The sequence below is a fragment of the Zerene cesonia genome, chromosome 28, assembly GCF_012273895.1.
Source record: "Zerene cesonia ecotype Mississippi chromosome 28, Zerene_cesonia_1.1, whole genome shotgun sequence".
NCBI classification, from domain to species: Eukaryota; Metazoa; Arthropoda; class Insecta; order Lepidoptera; family Pieridae; genus Zerene; species Zerene cesonia.
Window position 1 is genome coordinate 6,355,787 of NC_052129.1, and position 13,621 is coordinate 6,369,407.

Here is a 13,621-nt window from a genome sequence, read left to right on the forward strand (position 1 = left end):
AATATTATAAATGCGAAAGTTTGTAAGGATGTGTATGTGTTTGTTGCTCTTTCACGCAAAAACTACAGAACCGATTGCTATGAAATTTGGTACGTAGACAGCTAGCCAAGTGTAATAACATACAGGCAACTTTTTATCCCGATATTCCTACGGGATACGGGCTTACGCGGGTGAAACCGCGGGGCGCAGCTAGTAATGCATAAACGAGCGTAATAAATTGTATGCACTTTAAATAAACAATCTAATCTAAAATATTAGACAATGTTTTTTTATCAAGTGAGTGATCTCCATTCTTAGGAATATAGTATATGATTTTGTGTTTTGAATTTTGAGTTGTTATTTTTGCACAAGATATGTGTAAGCGCCATCTCGTGATACATCCGTGTACTATTACAAATAACAATCGTAACCTTGCCTGTGTGAGCGCATCTAAATCTGAAGAGAATTGAGGTTTACAAGGTACCGTTTTCATCTGTAGAAGGCAGAAGCAATATTATGCTTCCATTATTACCGACCTAGTTCGCCGAATAGTGAGAGATTAGCGGGCTTATACTATATTGTACTTTTATTCCTAACAACTAAGACATAGAAAACTTGTAATAAATTAATAATGATATCATATTATGTTTGTTTGGATGGGATGTACGCAGAAATTGCTGAATCGTTGAAGTTGATTTATAATGAAAACCTACCTTAATTTTCTTGTAGGGAAAGCATGAAAAGGAACTCATCATCGTCATCATCATCATCAGTCCTTATATGTTCCCACTGCTGGGACACAGGCCTCCTATTAGGGTTCTGGAAAAGGAATTAACGAAACCAGATTCTAGGAAAATCATTCAAATGTAGTCTAGACATGTATATCTACCTTTTTTATTCTTGGGTATCTATGCAGAATCCATCCAAAAATTTATGTATTCCTGTGCTGTGACTTGGCTGTCTACTTTGACGATTATTATTGAGCTTATAATCTATCTAGATTGTTACGGTGTTTACAATTTTACGGTGATATAGAATATAGACGATATAAAGCCAGATCACACTTTACTGGATTCCCGCGGATCACTGGACTAGAATAATGCAAATCAAATACCCATAATTGTTGTCTTAATGTTATTAACAAGCTGAAGTCATGTAACTTTATCTTAAAAACAGAAATGAACCCTTCCCTCGTTTCAAAACACCAAGGATCGCGCAATTCTTTTACAAAAAACAGCAATAAATAGGGAATTTCCACAAGTGCAGAATGTTTCTTGTGAAACGGGATCAAGGCCGGTTCCGCGGGGAACGCGCGGAACTGCGGAGTAACGTTATCATAGGCGTAATGTTATGTACATACAAATGTTTCCTCACTGACATTCGCGAAATTGCTTGTCTAACTAGAATACAAAAATTTGCACCGAAAATACCTTGATATTATCTTGATGTTTACGGTTCTGTCGGTACGTGTACGCGCGGGTAATGGTGTATGATATTCCTCGACGAACTCAATGTGTGGGTATAGTATGTCCTTTTATTTGTTCATGCTTTTGAAATGCTAAAAGATTTTATAATAAAACGATAAGTGTAATGGAATAGACAGTTTGGTGTCATGTGTTTCAAATTTCTTTAGAAAAAATTTATAAATATATAGGCAATTACACAAAATATTCTCTATACATATATATTTATAAATATTGTAATATCTGACTTTATGCCTAACATTCAGATTTTAATCTGAATCATGCTCCGGAATGAATCCTCCGAGAGCATTGTTTAAATGAAAGCACCACGCAATATATTATCCGAAATCATCAAAACGATTGCAACGAATACAAATTTTAATAAAAGTTTTCGCAAACAGTCCGGGCCGGGCTCGCTTATTGCTTCCAAACGAATATGGCCGATATAAAACTAATGTTGCCAATATTGTCAACACTGACCTACTTTGTATGCTATTTGTCGCAGAGCCAACTCGTAAAGAACAACTGATGCAGCTTGATATCTCAATAAAAACTATCTACTGTACATAATATAGCATCTTTCCACGTTAGATATTACACATGACGTCGTCTGCTTTTTTAGCTATACATATACTTTTAATCTTATCCTATCAATCTTTAGGTACTGTTACATAAACTTTTGTGTTATCTGTACAAGGATTCAAAATAAATTAACTTATCATTAACTCATTTTGTAAATAAGTTTGATATTAGATGTTTTTACAATTTTATGCGAAAAGGTTCTGTAGTGTTTTGTGGGTTACTAATTATATCATGCATGCTTCATGCTTGCAGGCAAGTAAATTGTTTTAAATAGCGCAGTCCTTTCACGACATAATATCTAAACTCAGTTAGCATAGCTAATATATTTTTGATTCATTACAAACATTAATTCTACAAATACTTCGTAAGCTGTTTATCAACAATACGATATCAGAGATGTTCAAGTACTGTCTACTAGAAACCAGATGAATATCAAAACAATGTCATGAACGTGTCGGAATGGCATCACTACGGAGTGCCGACCCCGGACCCGGTGCGCGTTATTGTATCCGCGGTTTCCCCGGTATTTGGGGGTTGCTACAGTGCTGCGAGCCAATACGTTGTGGCTTATTGAAAACATTATATTAATAGTATCTGCAAATACAGTACACGGATAAATCAATTAATGCTTACAGCTATTTACATGTTGATTGCATAATTCTACATTTTACGCTTATTAACATTCGACGTATAATATATAAGTTGAATAAATTTATAGAAATAAAGTTCTAGAACTTTGTGTATTTTTGTCGTCAAAGAAAAGAGGTTACAATCGAAATGTACATAACACGATAAAATGAAGTGCAACTGTTGCTATGCTTAAATGTTAATACAATCTTTATACATTTACATCACAATTTTCAGCAGGATGGCCCGAAAATGATGTAAGTCATGAATATTGTAAAAATGTCATGTATTCTGTGCCGCAACGTTGGTACTTCTGTCGAAACTCCGAAACGATTGAACATCTGCAACGCTCTCGAATAACTATAACATTGAGGTCTTGAAACGAGCCTCTACTGTCTGTTTATTGGGTCTGCAACGTGTCTTGTTTTGCTAGTTAACATATACTTAATCGTGTAGGATAGAGGAGGTTTTTTAGGATCGTTTCATTCTACTCTACCTCTAATATCTTAAATAATTTCTGTATGATTTTTCTAGGAATTACAAGTAACTATGATAATACAAACGCGTGCAAAAATAACATTCGCATTATGTTCAACGATAGCCAGCGATCACGACCGCAACTCGTGACGGCTTTTCGTGGTCACTTCAAACAATAGCTAATTATGACTGTATGATAATATTTGCATCATAATGTGCCTATGAACTTCTACTGCTATTTTAATAACACCTATTACACAACGTTTTTATGTAAAAATGGGATTTGTAATGAAATGTTTTCCTTATAAACACGTTGTTAATGAGTTTATAATATAATTTTGACATAATAAATATAAAATTTTTATAAATCATACATAACAAATATTTTATTTTATCAAGTTATTAAACGTTTATTCTATGGAACAATCATGTTTTTATATATGAAAATAGCATACAATGTCTGATTATACTATGATATATATGTCTGGTTTCACCCGCGTAAGTTCGTATCCCGTAGGAATATCGAGATAAAAAGTTGCCTGTATGTTATTCGTATATGTTAGTACCAATTTTCATTGCAATTGGTTCAATAGTTTTTACGTGAAAAAGCAACAAACACACACACATCCTTACAAACTTACGCATTTATAATATTAGTAGGATTGAAATTACCGAACCTGGAATTTAGTATAGAGAATATTTGGCACATCGGTTTCAAAACCTTACAGCTAGATAGACCCGATAGATATGAAATATAATATAATGTATTTATTTTTAAAACTTTAGCAAAAATACCCAAACTCTGATTACAATATTGAAGGCAGTTGATGAATGAAGTACCTACGAAAAAATACGAAAATACAAAGATAAAAGAGAACGAAATTACGCCCTCTGTAAAGTAACGTGATTATTTAACGATCTTAATTCTAAGGGAATGAAGGTTTATGAACTCGGGCCTTACATCAAAGGTTTACAATTATTAAAACGAATAAGAATTCATTTTTTTTGTTTTTTTTTCAGAATTTCTCGTCGAATCAAGTAAATTCACACGCAGTAGACTTTTATTGCGAAATAATTTATTTTTATTCTAATAGTACTTTCTTTGCTTTACTTTGTACTTTCTTTCTTTGATTTTACCAGTTTTTGTAGACTATTGTTTCTATATTAAAAATTACAATATATACCATTGACTGATTGATTGAATATAATATATAAAAATGAAAATTAAATGTTTGCATTTAATTTTTTTATTTGTAATGCTAATTAAAGAAAAAAGATCGAAGTTTATTATGAAAAGCAATTTTGACACATTCGGTTTTTCATTACTAGCCTAAAACTAAAATTAAGTTAAAATATTGAGACTCCGTAACTCTAGATACAGGAAGAGGTATGGTATATTTTCAAGTAATGTGAGGAAACAAGTATGCCTATGGAACAACTTGTGCTCTCCACAGTAGATAATAATGACAGCTTGTAATTCATGGTTGTTTTTATTTTTATTACAAATCGTAAATACACTTGCTCTACATGCATAATCTTCAATTTTACTGAAAAGACATACAAAATTCATCAGATTGAATTTCACCCTGAAACACTATCAACTTTATTTTCATCATTAATTGTTTGATACATTCTATTTTAATTTCAGCTTTAGAGCTATAAAATAGAAATGTATTGCAACAGCAAAATGATAATTTAATTAGCAGAATATAAAATAAATCATCTCAAAACAGCTGATGGCAATGTATTAGCCAACCTAGCATTGTGATATTATTAATTGGAACGTACGGAACGGTCGTCGTTTGACACGGTTAAATGTCGTAATAATTATTGCTAGAGTAGTGAAAATAAGTCAATGAGTTAGTCATCGGTTAGATACTCATTTTAGCTCACGGTTTTCTTAGGTGCCCGAGGGTAAGCTGTACAAAACTCTGTACAAAATTTCAAACAAAGATTTTGGATACACAAATAAATTATGCTCATACAAAAATTAGGAATTTATTGGAATTCTATAAATAGTAGAGACCATACAAGAATAGAGCAATTTTTAAATTAATCTTTCTTTATGAGATATGTTTTAATCAGAAATAAGAAATTTCAAAATGCCTACCATCAGCCCGGATACTTATTCTCTAAATTACGCAACGGTAATTTGAAAACTAAAAAAAAATTTAATGAATTCGTGACGTGAAACGCGTGTTGTCTAAACAGAGCCAGCATTCAGACATCCTCTGGTCGCCGGCCGCAATTAGCCGCGGCGCGCATTAGCTACTTCCAATAATGACTGCAAATGAACATTTTGTACTAATAACATCACTGTACGCTAGACTTTGCTTCGGTAAATAGCACTATTCAGTGTCTGACCGAAATAGTATTTGCATTGATATGATGAGCGCACTTGTTGAGTAATAAGTGGATAGGAGCTGCATTTTGAATGTATTTAGTTACTCGTGTTTCGGCCGCTTCTTCAAAGTCAATTCCTGTGGGAATGAGAAACTTTACTATATTTATAATTTGTATGATGCAAGCTCGCAAAACTGAAATCATATCATCATCATCATCATCAGCCTATATATATGTACCCACTGTTGGGACACAGGGCTCCTATGATGGTTTAGATGTCACATGTCGTCGAACTTTAAATTCTCGGACATGCCGGTTTCCTCACGATGTTTTTCTTCACCGTTTCGAGCAGTGGTGATGTTATCCACATGTGCAGATAAATAGAAAAATCTATTTATTTCCTGCACGCTAGACCGGTCTCGAACCGCAACTTATCGATTTTGAAAGCTAAGTTACTATTACACCCAGACGAATTTGCTGCCACCGCTAGTAATATTAAGTACAATAGAGCTATAGAAGTTAAAAAGTTTAACCTAGCGGGTTAAACAGTAAACTGTGAAGCCACACGCTACCACCGCTTAGGATTTCCGGTAACTCTACCCGCTGTGACCAAAACACACCACAGGTATTATTTTTGTGCCAGCATCATCGAAACCTGACCCGAGCATGAGGGGTTTCTGTTTGAATTCATTGTTTAATGTGTATAGCAATTGATAATCGAATTATATTTAACATAATTATGAAACAAACAAATCATTATTATACGAATAATTGTACAAATTGAACAGTTTTGATAAAGATTTATTATTTTATTATACATTATACTGTAGGTACAAATAAAATACTGCTAACTAGATAAGAGATATAATGTCGAAAACGACACTAATTTTCATTAGTTGTGAATGGAAGTTTTGCAACATTCAGGAATGTGTTTTCACAATAAAAAACCATCAAGTTTCCGTTTTCTTATTAATTCTTATATAAATAGCAAATGCCCTTATTTATTTTACCTGAATCATTACAATTGCACAATCTTTTAAGATCTGGTCTTATGATTCAGCTTCACAAGTCTATTTCTTAAGAGATAACGTTTAATGAAGTGTATGTCCCATTGAATGACGAAAGGCGGCCTAAGAGACAATTTTAACGCAAATTCGCCATTTGGAGTACGGAGTAAGTTTTGCTTAGCTTTGTGAATTGGCGATGCAAAATTTGTAATACGACTTCCAAACGAGACGAATGTAGGGTTGAAAATATTGAATTCATAAAAAATAACTTAAAAGGATATAAAAAACAATGCCTTCATGTTTCACAGCAACATTTACTGTTCGAGCTTTAAGCTTACAATACTAGACCTAAAATAAAAGAACGCGTCTTTAATATTGCAAATTTTTTTATCAAATTATATTACAATATAGAGTAATAACAATACAATTTGTTTCAGATGTGTGACGCAAATAAAATGAAAACAAAGGACATAATGAAATGATTGTTTCGTTAATTTGTATTTTACATTACAATGCATATTTAAATTTGGCTACAGATTTATTTGCAATTGCAATTATATAAGTAAAGAATATATTATAGAAATACTGCTCAAATAATATTTTTCAAACAAAAATCCTGTTTTATGGAGAAAAATGTGATGTTTCTTATTTTCTATTGGTACTTTGTTATGCGCTTTGAAGTGTTATATTTTGTTATCTATACATTTTAATTATAAAAATATACATTATTAATAAACCCCTAAAGATAATTTAATAATTACCCAATGGATTCACGGATTCAAGTGTGTGTTCTTCTATTTATTTACTGACAATTACGTATTCCAGCAGACGCGCCCGTGAAACCGTCAGATCATTTACTAGCGGTCAATTTGCGGAGCGCTGTTACAATAATAATAATCATTCATATTTGGGAACCCTCGACCTTGCGGTGGTTACATCAACACTATCCTAAACAAATGCTCAATAAATACACATCTATAATGGGAATTCATAGTATATACAAATAATATAAATATTGTTAGTAAATAACATAATTTTAATTAGCTTGACAGAGGACATGCAGTTCCAAAAGAATGTTTGTTAACCTATTGGTGACTATATTATCTCTATAGTTAGAAATTTTGAATGCTATAAAACTAAAAATTAAATTTATCTCTATAGTTTTAAAATTATTAAATTCTATATAAATTCTAAGAATTAAGACGACTACATCGGTACATCACAGACTCATGACCTATATTAATTACAAGCAAATTTTTCTTAATATATCTCTTGGAAACGCGCCGGCGCCGGCTGCGGCGCATCCCGTGGTGTGGATATCTTGTTACTTCGAGCTATAGAATAAAACTATATGGCAGTCTGTTACCAAACAAATGGACACCTGTTGGTTGAACTGCTACAAATTAAAAAAAAAACCCACAAAATTGCTAAACGAAATTTGAATATTTTCGTTTTAAGGATATTCTCATTAAACTAAAAAACGTTTTATCTATGTACGTAACGTATTATGTAGTATGATAGAAAACAGTTTCGTAAATTAATCAGAAACAACAAAATTTAAAATCATGCAATTTTGTTTTAATAACAGCGCTGTAATAATGCAGCCTTAATGAGAAGACAAAGCAGAGGATCTCCGAGCCGATATAAATTAGCGAGTATTTCGGAGCCGCCATAAGTGGGGCAACTGGGGCATACATTAGCCAATCTCTTAATGCAGCTAACGTGGCTGAAAGCTTTTTGATATTAAACTTATTTTCCGATATAAATACCGTAAGCCGAGACTGCACTTCACTTAAATTTGCGTTTCCTAAAATTATACGAGACTGCGATCGAAATATTAAATTCTGACGATAAAGACTCGGGGCTCGAGGCGTAGGCTGAGGAGAAAAGTATAGAAATCTTTTTCATGTTTTATCCTTTTCTCTGTTATTCATCGCATTTGATCCGCGAAAGAATAAACATTCTTAGATTTTGTTAACGTTAATGTAAATGTGTAATTTGTAAGTATGTATTTATGTAAATGTGCATTACTATTATTGAACTTTGTACAATTAGCGAAACATTTTATGTCTACACTTGAATTTATTCTGAACACAATTTAACATGAAATGAAAAAAAGTTTAAAGTTTAAAGCAAATAGTTGCGACGTCTTTCATGAAATAACGTAAATTCATGAACGTATGAATATAGATAATTCGTGAAATCCTTCATGGAATATGATATAACGTCCATCTGAACTTAACAACAAGTAGGTCAGCAGTCTGTGGCCGACCGAATCGCACCAGTTTCGCATTCACTTTGGAAGACAGCTAAAAGGAAATATTAAAATGAAATCCATATATAACATAAACGAAACCACTAGCTTAGTTTAGTTATTTGAAATCGTTGATATATATTTTATAAATTCCGCCCATTATCAACTATACAATTGAATGTATTTTAATAATTTAAGGCTTAATTTGATAACGTTAAGTTTCAATTGTTTGTACTTTTATTTTTCTACGTCAATGTTTTTGACGGTTTCTTTTATTGGAAAATTTATAACAAAAATATATAAATTATTTCAGAATGATTTATTGATTATTAGTTTATTAATAATTATGAAAACTAGTTAATTGATACAAGTATCGGTTCAAAAAAAGACTTTGATAAATCACTCACTCGGCACAATTTAACATGTTACTTATCCAGCGCGCACCGGGGATGAACCACTTCCCCACAGAAAACCGGCATAGTATTAGCGTGCTACTCGAGTGGGCGAACCGGAGGCCGTTTCCACGCCTTTCCCAAACCATTCATTCTTTTCAGTCGTCAGTCCTTTCCTTATTCTTTCTTTCTTATTTTCCATCCTATCTCTTTCCCCTTAAAAGTCAGCAGCGCATTCGCAGAAATAGTGGCTCTGCGAATGCTCATGGGTTGTGGTGTTCGCGTGCCATCAGGCGAACCACCATCTCAGTCGCCCGCTGTAACACAAAAATATCGATTAATCGCCTGAGCATTTCCAACGATTTTCCACAATCATCAGACATGCAGTATGATGAACATAAAGCCAGCTGGTTATACGGTCGCGTCTCGCACTACACCGACCGCTACGACCTCTCTACTTAAAACTTAAAACTTTTATGTTCATGTGTCATGTGTCTCTGTAACTTTCAATTTTACAGCCTGATTTTAATCACACTTAACATATTTTATCGTCTCCGCGATTCTTTGCTTTTAAAGTTTGTATCTACACGAGTATCCTTTTTTATACGTAATATCTATCACAATGCGGTATAGAGATAAACGGATAAATTAGTATTAGACTGTAGTGTTCATCTTAGAAGACAAGAGCACAAATATGAAAAGTTTCAGTTTAAAAACCATTACGTCATTTAAAAACAAATTTATAGAAGTTTTTTTGTATTAACCCTTTCTTTTTTATGGTTTATTTTTCGACGTATCTGAAATGAAATGAAATGAAATGATTTGAAATGAAATGATTTATTTATTTCCATATTTAAACAATACAATCAAATACAATCAAAAGAAATAGATGTAATATATGAATAGTTGGCACTTTATAAAGATACACTAGTTCCCACACTAGGATTCCCTGTGTTGTGGGCAACTAGTCTCTTCCGATGTTACAGAAATTTTTAATTTCTAAAGATTATAAGCTATACATTGCAGTGTAAGAAATAAATAAAAAAAAAGTTACATTAAAAACAAAAGTAAGATATTTATCAAACTCCAGTGGATGTGTGTGTGTGTGTGTGTGTGTGTGTGTGTGTGTGTGTGCATCTATCAAATGCATCCATTATCAATCCATTTCGTTTATCTATATATTAAAATCTTTGATATATATAGATATGATGTACGTAAATCTGCTTATAATCTGTTTTTTATGTTCTCTACAAACATTTAGCAATTTTTGAGCTAATCTTTCTGGAAGCGTGTCCGATAATTCGAATGCTGAAGTTAAACTTAGTAAGAGGGAGACCATGGTGAATATAATTCATTCACTCGTGACACTGTAATGATGTATGTGATACAGATAATAAATAGCTAATATACACGAGTGTCAAGAGCCGCGACTCGTGTCAAGTGTCAGTTACAGTCTCGACGGCTCTCAGATGTCGCCGATCGGAGATAGTGGACGGCTGGACCGAGCCTGCTGGCTGCATACTTGGGACTTCCATTCATAAAGGTATTGTTTCATATTCAATACGCATCCACAGAGCATAAACATCCAGTATGCTGGGAATTTCTGTAATCTAAAAATGTAATGAAAAATATCTACAAACACTACAGACAAAAAGTATTTGACATTCATATAATATAGACTTATATATTGTAAAAAAACAATTCACCTCATTACCCGCCCTTTTCAAACAATTATTGACTTGTACTTGACACATTAGTGACTTTGAGCAACTGATAAGCACTCATACCGGCTACTAGTGTACCTAAACTCATCACAATATTAGTGTTGACAGTCTCTTTGGAGTCTAGACTGTAAAGAGTATTGTACACATGCGAGTGCCAAAAGATACAATAATCAAGGGACATTGTGCTAGCCTTATCATTTCTATAAGATCCACAGCAAGCAACATATAATACGAGCATATGTTCATTGTATTGTAATGTATTCTCGTCAATGTTTATACTAGATATATAAATAGTGATGTAATAATACAGCTGATGTGGTCTCAGCAGGGGCGTATAAATGTGTCACAGATAGCGCTGGCTTGGCTAATTCTCGAGCCTCGCTTATCGGTACAGCAGTATCGCTTCATTGTAGCTCCGTTATATTATATACTATATATTATTTTAGCCCGCTTCAAATAAGCGCTTTAGGCTGACGCTATCGTTTATGGTTTTCATTTCATTAGAAATACATTGTAACAACAATCACTGCATATCCAATGCAAAAAATTAATATTTTGAATATTTAAGTCACGAAGTACTGTATCTAGGTTGTGACCTTGATGATATATATGTATTATTATTAAATATATATTTAATGTTTTTCCTTAAGGTAACAAACTCTTTTTTGAAACATTTTTGATATGTTTAAGGACAATAATTTCTACTTGAGGCTACAGTATTAGGTATGGTATCTCAATAAAACTAAGTTATAGACTCGAGTGAAGCCAGTGAACTGAAGAAAGTTGCATAAGTTACTGGCTTAATTGTAGTTGCTATTAATTATAATATTTTTAATGAATATGTCGTAGAGATATTATTATTTTTATAATTAATGACACCACCGCTTCGCTTGGTAATGTCGTAGGTGGATCTAACTTATTAAGATACATATTTAATCCTATATTAAAAAAATATATACTTTTGCCAAGAGTAACAGAATTGTATATTGCATTAAACCAAACATTACAGATAATGCGTTTCAAACTTTATTTAAAAAGTTTTCACATAAAATTTCTTGTTAAGCTAATATAAATAGTAGTTAAGTATTGAATATCAATATTTCGTCATTAACATGTTCTATATTAAACTTAAAATGGTTTACATTATATTGGTTTAATTATAGTTTTTAACATAATGGAACAAGCATCGGTGGTTCAGTGGTAGAATGCTCGCCTGCCACGCGGGCGGCCCGGGTTCGATTCCCGGCCGATGCAGACATTTTTTATCTTTATACCATAAGCATAAAAAATGTCAATTATTATAAAATTATTATAGATCGACTCTACCAGATCACAATTTTGAGTTGATTTTACCATGTTTACGTTCACGAATCAAATCTTGACTTAGCTTTTTCTAATTGAACCTGATCGAAAAATTAACGATATTTTTAAATAAAAGCAAGGTAATTAACAGTTTTTAATTAATAGTAAATACGTAAAGCTCCGCTCTATTGTTTCTTTCTCAATGTCTCACTTTATCTTATGCAAAGTATACGTAAGGAAATTATTTAATTCTGCCGATCTTAATCGTGCCAATTCCATAAACTCATGAAATCATTATCTTGTCACCGAACCTTGATAAGTGTACAAAGTATGTATTAAATCTGTCCGTTTAAAGTGGGTCAAAATCGAGTACAAACACACATGTGAATCTAATATAAGCGTGTTAAAGACTTGCTTATCTACCTTTTATTCAAAAGGTTAGCATAATAAAGCCAGATGAATGTTTATTAACAAAATACATAAAACTTTGGAACTCGAGAATAGGCACAAAGTAATTAATTACAGAACTGAAATTAGTTAAACTTAACATTCAAACAAATATCATATTTCTGCGCTAAAACGTTCTGAACTCGTGAATGCTTGCGGAGCACTTCGCGACTCGTCGCCGAACTTTCATTGGATTTTGCTGGAATGTTTCAAAGAGTCTATAGAATATGTTAGCTCTTACTTAATACAGTATACTTATATCATTAATGTCTTAGCAAGTCACACTGCTGACTGCACAATGCTTGCACCTGAAGGAAAATGTAGTATGGTTGTATTATAGGTACATTCTTATTATGTTCTCAGCATTTTTACGTAAATTATTAATTGTTGTTAAATGCATGAGTGTATGTGTCAGTCTAGTTAAATACCTCAACCCGGAAGGTTGTTTCATTTATACTACGAGGTGTTATAGATACTAGCTCTCACCCCGGCTCCTCTCTAGTTGACTGTGCTACTGACGGACGTGTCCCAGATTCATTAATGATATTAGAAGTAGTATAGTAGTATGTCATTCGTGTTAGAAGTATTGATACTAATATAAACAATTCCGCATTGCATCGATTTTTATTATCACTACATAGTATAAAACAAAGTCGCTTTCTTTGCCCCTATGTCTATATATGCTTCAATGTTGAAAACTAAGCAACGGATTTTGATGGTTTTTTTCTTTTAATAGATAGAATTAATTCCAGAGAAAGCTTTATATCTATCATAACATCTATTAAACTACTCCGAATTTAACGCATGCAGAGCCGCGGGTAAAAGCTAGTTAACGTATAAAAAAGACAAGTCTTTGAATTTTTGCAATATTTGATCAAATGGCTATAGTTCTGCGAAGAAAATATTCTTTTGTTGTCAAAATTACAAAAGAATCGCCCACGCTACATTCCCGAAAATAATCAATGGACAAGAAATAAACTAGACTTTTATTGTTCTTAAGAAAATATCTTTGTTATATTTGGTT

The 13,621-nt window shown here is 32.7% G+C and overlaps 1 non-coding gene across 1 annotated transcript; it reads left to right on the forward strand.

Moving 5' to 3' along the window:
- Positions 1-12,031: 12,031 nt before the first annotated feature.
- On the forward strand, positions 12,032-12,102 carry Trnag-gcc. Its single transcript has one exon. It is a non-coding gene; the product is annotated as a tRNA-Gly (tRNA).
- The last annotated feature ends 1,519 nt before the right edge of the window (positions 12,103-13,621 follow it).